Genomic DNA, 14,502 nt, shown 5'->3' on the forward strand with positions numbered 1-14,502 from the left:
ATAAAGAAGAATGCGTGCTCCTTACCATGTCGCAAACGGCAGCATCTGCTCACAGATAAATGGTGGACACCGCCTCACACTGTCAAGGATATTTAGCCGTCCGCAAGGGCAGGAGTACAGAGGGAAATCCCCGACTCCTGCTCATATTGTCACCCACATGGTGACATCGCTGCATCTGGTGTGCTGCACATTTCCGCACGGCTGGGCAGGAGTGCTGGGCTTCCTGTTCCGGTTCCCAGCACTCACTCAGGGCAGCCTTTCCAGGCTCAGCTGGCTGACCTGAGGCTCCAAATGCAGTGGGTAAGCAATGTTACTTTTAATATACTAAGTCCACATAATGGCAAGTCTAGAACCTCCAACTGAGCTGACAGACTGTGAGCCCCCCGTCAGGGTCCCCTGTCAAACATATAAGTGGCCACCGTCTACAGCAGCACCTCCTCCTGGGCTGGTGCTTTCTGAGGACATGACAGTTACTTGACCCCATCCCAGCCTCCTGTGTTGACTATTAATGCTGACCAGACTCTGACAGAGGAAGAAACCAAAACACAGTCTAAACAGAGGTGTGTGTGAGGGCTGGGCTCTAACCACTCGGTCAGCAGCCTCGGCCAACCTCCCGCCTGCCTTTGACACCTGTCAGAGACCCAGATGTCTAAACAGAGGTGGGCAGACTACCGTGGTGGACAGATGTCCGTGATATCCTTTGGTGCGGTCACTTTTGCTCCTTCTGTGCATGAAGAAAAGGAAGTTGCATCACGAGCAATGCACTTTGCAGAATTTTAGTGTGTTACCAATATTCTATCCTTCCACCTCCACACATATCAACATATGTATATGGTCTTACTATATAGTCCAATGTGAAAGTCTCAGGCCATCTTGGGCTCCATAGTGACACTCTACTTCAAAAATAAAAATAAAAAACAGTAATTGAGTATGCAACTCAGTGGTAGACATTTGCCTGGCATGCCCAAGACTCCCAGACCACAACAATTAAAATACACTTGTTTCCCTAAACACGTATGAACCTAAAATTAACCCTTCTTATTAATTGTGTATAGGAAAAATACATCACCTACTCTGAGAGTGCTATAAGAAACCGTAGAAGCTTGAGAGATGGCTTGCTGGTCAAGAGCATTTACTACCCACACAGAGGACCCAGGTTCAGTTCCCAGCACCCACACGGTGGCTTGCAACCACCTGCAACTCCAGTTCCAGGAGACCCGGCACCAAGATGGATCACGTGGTTCTATATTGATGTAAACACACTCATTTTCCAATGTTGGCTACCAAATTTCAAGTGTTTCCACATGGCAAGCTAACACAGACACCAGGCTGCCACCGGCTCCTCCGCCCAGGGCATGGCCTGCTTTTCACCTGCCCTCACTTCCTGAGCTAGAGAATCCAAGCCCATTGGAGAAAAAGGAAAAAAAAGAACAAAGAAAACAGTGCACAGAGCCTCAAGATGCCTACAATGACTGCTTGACATCCCCAAAGATGGAGCCTTTGCCCTTCTGGTGTGGCCTGCTGCTCCCAGTGTGAGCAGGTGCCCTGGCCTATATACCTGTCATGAATAACCCGTGACTGTGGCTCTCACAGGTGTCATGGTGGCTCCCACTGCCCTAGCTGGTGAGTGTGTGAGAGCAGAAGCCAGAACCTTGCCTGGTGCCCTACGTGACTACTTAATGAGGGACTCAAATCCTGGCCCAGCTCACACAAGGTCGGCTGCAACGGGCAGGAATGGACTAGAACTTACCTGAGGCTAGAGCGGTCACCTCACAGAGAGCAGAGGGGGTCCGGCTTCAGCAGCCATGATGCTCTGCCCTGCCCCCGAGCTGCTGTTTCACCTCCAACTCGATCATGCCAGGGAGTCTCCTGCCTTCCTCATGTGTCCCCAGCCCTGCCGTGTGTGCCTTCAGTGCAAGGTGGGAGGAGCTCCCAAGCTGCCAGTGTTATGGGATACTTGCAAAAATAGCGATGGGGAAGATCTGACACACATGGGGTTTGTTAGATTGACTCAGAGCTCATCACCTAGTGATTAGAAGCATCCGGATCACGTTCACCTCTAACCCAAAATGGACACACATGGGCTACCAGGTAAATCTTAAAAATGTCACCGGATGTGTGACATACGGGTCATTTTTCTTAGCGCAGTACAGCTGAGTCATGACAATGACTCATAATAATGAGCCGCTTAAGTTGAGAGGATTTGGAAATTTAGAAATGTCTTTAAGTGACTCTGAGGTCAAAAGCAGCTGGGGTCGAATGATGAGGAAAACATTACATATTAGATGTCATAGAACGACGGAGTTAATAATTAGAAGGGAGTATGGGAATGCAAAAGCTGAAAAGAAATGAATGACATTGCATGGTCTTGTGTGCCTGCAGTTCCAGGACTCGGGACACAGGGGCAGAAAGGTCACAAATGCAAACTAGCCAGGGCCACACAGCAGGATGCTATCTCCATAGAGAGAAAAAAAGGAAAAGAACAGAAAAAAAGAAAAAAGCTGTACAGCCACCATTGCAATGTGATAACAACTAACATGCCTTTTCTCTTCCCTTCAAAAAGGGATCAATAAATAAAAATATGAAAACATAAAGTAATGAACCTGAGATAAAAGACTCAGAAAGACCAACAAAGCTCTAAAGTTTCTTTTTCTAATAAAACTAATAACACGATAAGCTTCTCAAAGAGTGGATTAAAAGAGAAAATGGATTTTAAAAACATAGGATAAATGAGACTATGAGTATAGAAAATTCTAATCATGTAATACTCAGCAATATTAACAATTTTAGACCAATAGATATCAAAAATTGGGGGAAGTGAACACAATCTCAGGAAAATATAACTTCCTGAAACATTGAGAGGAACGGAAATCAGGAAAAGCCCAGCACCTTCCAACAGATGGAGCCAAGTCATTAAAAGCTTCGTTACTAAATGTGTGTGTGTGTGTGTGAGAGAGAGAGAGAGGGGGGGTGCACGTCACTTTAAAGAGTTTTAAGAAAATATTAGAATTTTTAGAAGCAGAAAACTTCACCTTTAATAAAATAGCATGGAAAATATTTTATAAATAATATTCTCCCTGAACGGTGTGTGGTGGTGCACACCTTTAATCCCAGCACTCTGGAGACAGAGGCAGGCAGATCTCTGTGAGTTCAAGGCCAACTTGGTCTGCAGAGTGGGTTCCAGGACAGCCAGAGATACACAGAGAAACCCTGTCTTGAAAAAAAAAACAAAACCAACTATCCAACCAACCAAACAAACAAACAAAAAATACAAGCTAAAAGTAAAAATGATACCATTTTTCATGAACAACCCTCTACATAGAACATAATACATTTATCAGATGCACTGTGTGAGTGTGATGATCTGCTCTCTACATAGGACATAATACATTTATCAGATACACTGTATGAGTGTGTTGATCTTCTCTCTACATAGAATATAATACATTTATCAGATACACTGTATGAGTATGATTATGATGATCTTCTCTCTACATAGGACATAATACATTTATCAGATACACTGTATGAGTGTGACGATCTGCTCTCTACATAGGACATAATACATTTATCAGATACACTGTATGAGTGTGACGATCTGCTCTCTACATAGGACATAATACATTTATCAGATACACTGTATGAGTGTGACGATCTGCTCTCTACATAGGACATAATACATTTATCAGATACACTGTATGAGTGTGACGATCTGCTCTCTACATAGGACATAATACATTTATCAGATACACTGTATGAGTGTGATGATCTGCTCTCTACATAGGACATAACACATTTATCAGATGCACTGTATGAGTATGATTATGATGATCTTCTCTCTACATAGGATATAATACATTTATCAGATACACTGGAGTGTGATTATGATGATCTTCTCTCTACATAGGACATAACACATTTATCAGATACACTGGAGTGTGATTATGATGATCTTCTCTCTACATAGGATATAATACATTTATCAGATGCACTGTATGAGTATGATTATGATGATCTTCTCTCTACATAGGATATAATACATTTATCAGATACACTGGAGTGTGATTATGATGATCTTCTCTCTACATAGGACATAATACATTTATCAGATACACTGGAGTGTGATTATGATGATCTTCTCTCTACATAGGATATAATACATTTATCAGATACACTGGAGTGTGATTATGATGATCTTCTCTCTACATAGGACATAACACATTTATCAGATACACTGGAGTGTGATTATGATGATCTTCTCTCTACATAGGATATAATACATTTATCAGATGCACTGTATGAGTGTGACGATCTGACAATAGTTACCCCAGATTAATATCAGGAAAATTTTGGTGTGCAGCAGTAAAGAAGACCCAAATAAACGAAAAATGTCTTCATGGGACAGAGAGAGACCTCAAAAATCACAGAGACGCTGACTGTACAAATCAGCTGCAGTGTCAGTGAAACCCTACACTCATGGGGTTAGGAACTGGAGACCGGAAACCCAGGAGCACAATGAGGTGATATTTTGTGTACTCTTTGATTGCCAACAATAAAATCCTTAGGTGATGCTCCAGTTAAGTGGGAACATAAGACAATACGATACACATCTTTGAAAACGATTTTCTAATTCTCTGGATAAAGCTAAACACCAGCAGGTCCCATGACACAGCCACTCTCCCGGATATAGTCCCTGGGCATTCAGAGATACGGGAAAGGACACGTAGAAAGCATGACTTGTAATTCAGTGAAGACCTCACCTCAGAAGAATGACAAAAATCTAACCATGGGGGAATGGATAGACTGGAGTGTCATGCAGCTATAGAAACGAGCACGTGACAGCCACACGGAGGGCAAATCTCAGACACAGAAAACAGTGTTAGGAAACAAAGCGTAGGAGGTAACAAGATGATTCCATTCTCATGAACTAGACAGCAGAGAAGCCAGAAACACTTCTTGGATTCACTGAACTGTGTGTGTTTGGGGAGATGGGGTTATATAGGTTATACATGGCCACAAGGACTGGTAGACTCCAAACTGGAGAGAGGACCCCTTGTCGGGGTGAGGATGGGAGAGGAGACAGAGAGGACAAATAAGAACATGGGCTACTGAAGTGATGTTCTAGTCCTTTGACTGCACACCGGGTGCATGGACATTTTACTGGGCTTCCTGAAGGGGAAGGCTGCTGTTTCCTGGCCCAGCCTGGAACAAGATCATCGGCCACGTGTCACCTAGCTCTGCACTTCACTTGCAAAGATCTGACAAAGGTCGGCTTTGCTTTGTTATTTGGTGTGACACATACATGACAAGTTTGCATTTATGAAAGACTGCAGACTTGAGATTAAATGATTAAAATAAAGTTATAACAAATGTCAGGGTTGTGTGACTGTAATGTGAATAGTTTCAAAGCACTGGCTGCTTTGAAAGCTTCCACGAGCGTCCGGGGCAGGACTTCCCTGGGTCCATTCCCCAGAGCCACAGGAGAAGGAGTTTCCACAAGATCTGAGTCATCATCCCACTTGAAGAAAAACAGCTTAAAGAAGAAACTGAGCTGCAAGTTGTGATGGTGTGTTGTGTAGCAGCTTCTACAGGTTGTAGTATTCTGTCCTGTAGGGGAAAACTTTAAACAGGAAGATAAACATTACAAAATAGCTTTAGGAAGTCCCTGAAGCTGGCCAGATTCACTAAAAGCTGAGAGTTCCCCTCAAACTAATGAAGCTGAGCTACAAAGCCAACTCTGAGGCCAGACCAGCTGCCCAGAAGAAGAGGCTTAGGCCAGAGTCCCTTGGAAAGGACAGGTAACAACCTGTTGAGCTGCCTGCAGGCTGTATAGTGGGCTTCAGGTTTCCCAGCTTTTATGAGCTGTCACCCATGCTGGGGTGAGCCTTGGTGATGCACCTGTCTGAGTCATTTCTGGTCCTGTAAGTAACCCCTTACCAATACTCCAGTCATGAGATCCCTGTCTAGGGTGAATAGACCTGTGTGTGTGTGCGTGCCTGCGTGCCTGCGTGCGTGCGTGCGTGTGTGTGTGTGTGTGTGTGTGTGTGTGTGTGTGTGTGCGCGCGCATCTCCCCAGTAAGTTTTGTCACACAGTAGTCACCAGTAAGATGGTTCCCTTCTGTCCTGCCAGCTGGGGGAGACCTGTTTCCCAGGAAGGAAGCAAAGTGAAGGTTGTAAGGGAATGGCCAGTGGCTGCAGCCCGCCTGCCCTATACTCTTCGCATCAAAAGAGTGCTGTGACCTTGGCGTGTGCTTAGCAGTAGTAATAGGGTGAAATGAAGATGTGAGTGCACTTGGAAGCAGCCTCAAGGGAATCTTACACACAAATGTGCTCCCAATTTACTGTACGTACATATATATGTGTTGTGGTTTTGTTATTACTTCCTGATTGTAAAGTTGTATTTATGCCTTTACATATTCATGGCTTAATTTCTTTCCCTATCCCTCATGGCTATGCACGCTTTTGTTGCTGACCCAAGAATAATATTGTGATTCTAAATTTTCTCAAATACGGCCAGGTCATGATAAAAAAAAGTGTACAGTCTATTAAGGTATTAATGCAAGATTCATTATTAAAGTCATCAATCCTGAAATAATGAAAAATCCAAAATCCAAAAGCTACTTTCACCCTCAACTTTTTGCTAGTGACCAGTGAGAGCTAATGAGTTGGTCATCAACTGATGTCACTTCCGGGAAAGCTGTAGACCCAAACACATTCAGTGGTAGAAAGGGCTACATCCAAGGAGACATGGAATGGGCCTCCAGAGCAAGACCTTCTGTGAGCTTAATGCAAAGGGAGGCAGAGAGCAGGGCAGCATTCTCAAAGCTGTGCGTCCGGACATCACACTTGGCCATGGTTTGCAAATTAGTTTTTAGAAAAATAACCAGTATTTGGGTTAAATCTCAAAATCTCTCTCTCTCCCTCTCTCTCTCTCTCTCTCTCTCTCTCTCTCTCTCTCTCTCTCTCACACACACACACACACGTTTGTATGTATGTATGTATGTATTGAAACCAACTCTAATGATTCAAACCACAGACAGACTGGAGGAGCCAGATCTCCCTCTCTCTCTCCCCCCTCTGTCTTTACACACATGCACACACACACACACACACACGTATATTAAAACCAACTCTAATGATTCAGACAACAGACAGACTGGAGGAGCCAGATCTCCCCCTTTCTCTCCCCCTCTGTCTTTACACACACACGCGTGCACACACACATACACACGTATATTAAAACCAACTCTAGTGATTTAGACTGGAGGAGACAGATGTCTTTTACCTTACACTGCTCCGTACCTTGGTTTTTTCCATCTGTAAAAAGAGAACAGAAACTGTACTCACAGAGGTGACATGAGACAATTAATCACCGACAAACCTCCTAGGCAATAACTGGCACACTGTCAATCAAGGCATAAGTCGCCCATGCTGTCTTTGTTATTAGTGTTTCTTATAATGTTGACTTAAAGATTGAACTCAGTTTTCATATATAAAATGATCATTACAAATCCAAGACACAATAGGTGCCGCTGATAAATGCAGGCTTAGCACTGCTCCTGCAGGGACTGAGACAGGTTCTTGGTTGAACCGCACAGGGCTTCTAGCAGAGAAGAGGGAAGATTTGTGGTTCTCTGCAATCTAAAAGTTGTGGGAAACCCTCGTGGATCAGATGTGTTTGGTTTTCAGCATACGGTTGTAGGAGTCCAGAGAGTAACTGAAGAGGCTGAGGCACATGGGATAGCTGTGCAGAGCCTTCTTCTCACTGTCCTGACTCAGTGGCCTGGCTGAAGTTGTAGGAGGAGATGATGAGTTCAGGTCAGGGAGACTCTAAGCGAGGGGATGAATAGTAACAGGTGAATGTCAACTGGCCTGTCCCTTAGCATTTGCCCATATGTCTCACCCAACACCCCCTCTCTGAAGCATTACTTCCTCTAAATACAAACAACTGAGAGTAGGGTCTAGTGTAGTTACTGGGACAGTGGTTTGGGTATATCCCCCATATCATGTTGAGATCTGGTTGCCAGGGTAGAGGTATTAGGATGTATGACCATGAGAGGGTTGTCTTCCTATAGGAGTGCGCTAGTTCTCAGAGAATGGCTCCGTGTCATGAGAGCAGACCTCTAGAGAGCAGAGCAGCTTCACTGTCCCCACCCCACCCCCTCTTCATGCACTGGAGCTCACTCTCACAAGGGATTCCGCCTTGTGATCCCTCCCTACCTTCTCCATGCAGCACGAAGCCCTCACTGATGGCGCATGGACTCTGCTGTCTTCAGAACCATGACCTAAAACCCATTTTACTTGCAAATTACAGTTTCCTCAAAAGCAAGGCCCCCCTCTCCATTAGGTGCAAGTAGAGCTAGGATCCTAAGTAACTGAGTGTCTTGTAATGTAAGTTCACATGGAAAAATAACAAGACATTGGAAACGCAGAGAACCAAGGGCAAAAAACAAGAGACCAGATGATAAAAGAGGAACTGGAGTTATTAGAATGGGAAGAGTTGTGATATAACGTAAGTACACAGACACACAGACACACAGAGACACATACACAGACACACACACATACACACACAGACACACAGACACACATAGACACACGGATACACAGACAGACATACACACACACAGACACACACACACAGACACACACACACAGACACACATACACACAGATACACACAGACACACAGACACACACATAGATACACAGATACACACACAGACACACACACATACACACACATACACACAGACACATACACACAGACACACATAGACACACAGACACACATAGACAGATACACACAGACACAGACACACATACACACAGACACACAGACACATAGACACACAGACACACATAGACAGACACACACAGACACAGACACACATACACACAGACACACACACAGACATACAGACACACACACATAGACACACAGACACACAGACACACATAGACACACAGATACACAGACAGACACACACATACAGACACAGACACACAGATACACAGACAGACACACACACACAGACACACACAGACAGACACACACACACAGACACAGACACACACACACATAGACACACAGATACACAGACAGACACACACATACAGACACACACACACAGACACAGACACACACAGACACACACACAGACACACACACACAGACACACACAGACACACACACACACACAGACACAGACACACACACACATAGACACACAGATACACAGACAGACACACACAGACAGACACACACACACAGACACAGACACACACACACAGACACACACACAGACACACACACACATAGACACACAGACACACAGACACACATAGACACACAGATACACAGACAGACACACACATACAGACACAGACACACAGATACACAGACAGACACACACAGACACACACAGACACACACACACATAGACACACACACACACAGACACACACAGACAGACACACACACACAGACACAGACACACACAGACACACACAGACACACAGATACACAGACACACACACACAGACACACACACACATAGACACACACACACACAGACACACACACACAGACACAGACACACACAGACACACACAGACACACAGATACACAGACACACACACACAGACACACACACACATAGACACACACACACAGACAAACCAAACCCAATGAGACAAGAGTAGACTTTCCAGGTGGGGAGGGAACAAGTAAACACTGATGAAAAACAGCCCCTCCCACTCCACAGCAGGGAGTCCACACCTGGTATTGCAAACCTTTCACAAAGTCAGGGCAGAGGAGGCCATAGGAGGCAGGGGGAGGGGCTCATGACTTTCTCCCTACCCTCCTGTGGAGGATCCAGTGGACATTCCTAATCCAGTGGTCACACAGATAGTCCTGGTTAAACTAAATGGGTCGCCCAACAAAGGCAAGAGTCACACGTCTGGAAATGGGACAAACAGAAAGGAGGAGAGCCAAGACGGGTGGGAAGGAGGCACAGGAGGGTAGGAGAAACTCGTGAGAATGCATCACACATATGTATGAAATTGTCAAAGAACTCACTCAATGGAAAAATAGGGACTAAAAAATGGAGCCTCTGGGAATGAAAGCGTGTAAGTAAGGAGCGTTTCTGGGGAGAAAAATAAAAGATTGAACACGGCAGGAAAATTAATTAGCTTCAGAGGAATGAGTCTCTTGCTCTTCCAGAATGTATCAGCTAGAAGGAAAGGTTGCAGAGAGGAGAACTAAGTGTTGAGAAGCATGGGGTAAAATGTCAGCATTGATATGACTGGGTATTAGAAAAAGACAACAATTTATGAGAAGAAAGAAATATTTGGAAAAATTATACATGACATTTCTCAATAACAAAGATGAAAGATTGCAAACAAAATAGCTAAAGGACACGATGAGAGGACAAATTTAATCACAGAAAAGGAAACTTCAGGAAGCCTTAAGAGAGAAAATGAACATCGCTTGTAACACTGAGATTGTATTGTGTATCGTGACTGAAGCAACAGAGGCAGCTGTGAAACAACACCTGGAGCAGAAGACTGAAGCCAGGGCTTCACACCCAGGCAAACGCTCACCAAAGCCAGGGCTTCACACCCAGGCAAACGCTCACCAAAGCCAGGGCTTCACATCCAGGCAAACGCTCACCAAAGCCAGGGCTTCACATCCAGGCAAACACTCACCAAATCCAGGGCTTCACACCCAGGCAAGCGCTCACCAAATCCAGGGCTTCACACCCAGGCAAGCGCTCACCAAATCCAGGGCTTCACACCCAGGCAAGCGCTCACCAAATCCAGGGCTTCACACCCAGGCAAGCGCTCACCAAATCCAGGGCTTCACACCCAAGCAAATGCTCACCAAAGCCAGGGCTTCACACCCAGGCAAGCGCTCACCAAATCCAGGGCTTCACACCCAGGCAAATGCTCACCAAATCCAGGGCTTCACACCCAGGCAAGCACTCACCAAATCCAGGGCTTCACACCAGGCAGACACTCACCAAAGCCAGGGCTTCACACCCAGGCAAGCACTCACCAAATCCAGGGCTTCACACCCAGGCAAGCGCTCACCAAAGCCAGGGCTTCACACCCAGGCAAGCACTCACCAAAGCCAGGGCTTCACACCCAGGCAAACACTCACCAAATCCAGGGCTTCACACCAGGCAGACACTCACCAAAGCCAGGGCTTCACACCCAGGCAAGCACTCACCAAATCCAGGGCTTCACACCCAGGCAAGCACTCACCAAATCCAGGGCTTCACACCAGGCAGACACTCACCAAAGCCAGGGCTTCACACCCAGGCAAGCACTCACCAAATCCAGGGCTTCACACCCAGGCAAACGCTCACCAAAGCCAGGGCTTCACACCCAGGCAAGCGCTCACCAAATCCAGGGCTTCACACCCAGGCAAGCGCTCACCAAATCCAGGGCTTCACACCCAGGCAAGCGCTCACCAAATCCAGGGCTTCACACCCAGGCAAGCGCTCACCAAATCCAGGGCTTCACACCCAGGCAAGCGCTCACCAAATCCAGGGCTTCACACCCAAGCAAATGCTCACCAAAGCCAGGGCTTCACACCCAGGCAAGCGCTCACCAAATCCAGGGCTTCACACCCAGGCAAGCACTCACCAAATCCAGGGCTTCACACCCAGGCAAGCACTCACCAAATCCAGGGCTTCACACCCAGGCAAGCGCTCACCAAAGCCAGGGCTTCACACCCAGGCAAGCACTCACCAAATCCAGGGCTTCACACCAGGCAGACACTCACCAAAGCCAGGGCTTCACACCCAGGCAAACACTCACCAAATCCAGGGCTTCACACCCAGGCAAGCACTCACCAAAGCCAGGGCTTCACACCCAGGCAAGCACTCACCAAAGCCAGGGCTTCACACCCAGGCAAGCACTCACCAAAGCCAGGGCTTCACACCCAGGCAAGCACTCACCAAATCCAGGGCTTCACACCCAGGCAAGCACTCACCAAAGCCAGGGCTTCACACCCAGGCAAGCACTCACCAAAGCCAGGGCTTCACACCCAGGCAAGCACTCACCAAATCCAGGGCTTCACACCAGGCAGACACTCACCAAAGCCAGGGCTTCACACCCAGGCAAGCACTCACTGAAGCCACTGATTCACACCAGGCGGACACTCACTGAAGCCAAGGCTTCACACCAAGGCAAATGCCCCTTGAGACAAAAAGATTCAGTCTCAGAGGTGTGAAGCATCTAAAGATAGCCAGTAAAAATATTCCACTAAAAAGAAGTTCAGGAAACCAAACAAAGATATTGGAATTCAATGTTGTTATTTTTACAAGCAACTCTAAAAAGCAATCAATTACCAAAAGAATAAAAATAAATAAATATACTTTTCTTTTTGAAAACCCATGGGGGGGTGGAACAAAATGGATATAGCTGGATCAATAACAAGTCATTTGTATGCAACCCATACTGTAAAGATGAGGGATTTTTGTATTAGTTTAGTAGACTTCAGAGATGAAAAGAAACTGAACTTCAGTCCCACAGGGGACATTTCCTCTGAGTGTTTGGTTAGACTTAACAGAACTCCAGAGTAAGGCCATGTCTCTGCACCTTCATTAAAATATGTACTTCCTATTTTTTTTAAATCTAATTGTTCTACATTTTAATTTCTACATTCTTTTTATTTTGGACATTATCACAAACACATCCATTTTCACAACTAATATTCTCTGTGATGCTAACACAAGTGTGGAGTAGGAGGACGGGACCGTATACGTGGGAGCTGGTGTGCGCTAAGGTGATTTCCTTATTCCAAGACAGACGTGGGTGCTGATATGCTTGAGAATTTGATGGGGAGAGAGTCATAGGGACAGACACGATAGGCTAGGGATAAACATCTGAACCATAAGGCTGAACTGCCTAATCTTTAAATCAACTGCAGGAAGCTAAGTGTGTCCAGAGAAACCCCACACTCTCCCACAAAAGATAAAAAGACAAACAAAAAAATAGTAAAAGGAAAGGGAATCTGAAAAAAAAATAACTGTAAGTACAATAAATAGAAAGTGAAAGAATACACTGTGAATTTTGCAATAGACATTTATATTTATTGCAATGGAAGAAATGGATAAATTGTATTTTACTGAAATTAAGAATGTTTGTGCATCGAATGACATTTTTAAGAGGACAAATAAAAATAGGGCTGGGGTTGGAGAGACGGCTCAGCTTTTCAGAGCGATCACTGCTTTTCTAGAGTGCTGGAATTCAGTTCCTGTCACCCACACCGGGCGGCTCACGACTGCCTGCCACTCCAGCTCCCAGGCATCAGGCGCCCTCACCTGGCGCCAGCAGACACCTGCGCTCATGTGCGCACCGCCACCGCCGCAGGAGCTGTCTGAGCCTTCTGCGTGAGTCACTCTGCTTCTGTTCCTCTCCACTATCCAGTTGTCCTCTCTCTCTTTGTGGTCTCTTCTGATCGTGCTGCATTTGGAAATGAGTGTATCCTCCTGCACTGAGTCACATGGACGCCCCTTCTAATCTGTCATTTATTCAGAAGTCTCCTTATTACTTATTTTAATATCTGACACACTATACCAACTAAATTTTAACCAAAGAGTTTCAAAGCTGTTTGAAAGTCAAAGAATAATCTGTAAATGTAACTCACTGTATTAGTTGATCAAAGGAGAAAAATAAACAATGATCTAAATAAATCAATAACTCTGTGTTTCTTAAAACCAAAATAAAAGGGCTAGAAGGAAGATGCAAACTGGTATTATTTCCACTCCAACTGACTATCTGAATGGAAGGCAACAAAATTAATACATAAAAACAAAAATGGGTTACCTAAGCTATGTAGTTGAATACAAACCGCTGTGTAAACTGTTTTCTCTTATAAACCAATTCAAAGGGCATTCAAGTTTTAATATTCCATTCACAATAGCAACCTAACTCATAGTCTAGAAATGTCCTTCATGGAAATAGCTCAATGACGCTCCCTGGTGGTTTAGTGGTTAGGTTCCCTACTCTTGCTGTTGTGACAGGGGTTCAACTCCTGATCTTTGAAATCTTTGTCCTAAGCTGAACATGGTAGCCAATCCTGTAATCCCAGCACTCCAGAGGTGGAGATAGGATGATCAAGGGTTCAAGACCAGCCTTGACCACATAGAGAGTCCCAGGCCAGGTTGGGCTACAGGGACCCTATCACATTATTTGTCAAAAAGGGGGGGGGAGTCGTTTATAGAGACATAAGTCTCTCATGTTGATGTTCAAGAAAGCCTAAACAAAAACAATTGCTATCATATCTATAAAGTGAGTAGTTGACAGATATGTCAGTTCTCTGAAACTGCATGGAAGGACTTAAAACACTGACAAGAGCAATTCAAAAGACCTTCGTGCCTTGACCCTAGAACTGCTGAAGGTCTAAGAGGATGTTTTAAGGAGGGCAAAGAGGGTGGGGTAGGGATGAGCCTTTCTGGTGAACTCGTCCTCCCTAACTGTGGTGATGAA

The sequence above is a fragment of the Mesocricetus auratus genome, unplaced genomic scaffold (genome assembly GCF_017639785.1).
Source record: "Mesocricetus auratus isolate SY011 unplaced genomic scaffold, BCM_Maur_2.0 Super-Scaffold_100006, whole genome shotgun sequence".
In the NCBI taxonomy this organism is placed as follows: Eukaryota; Metazoa; Chordata; class Mammalia; order Rodentia; family Cricetidae; genus Mesocricetus; species Mesocricetus auratus.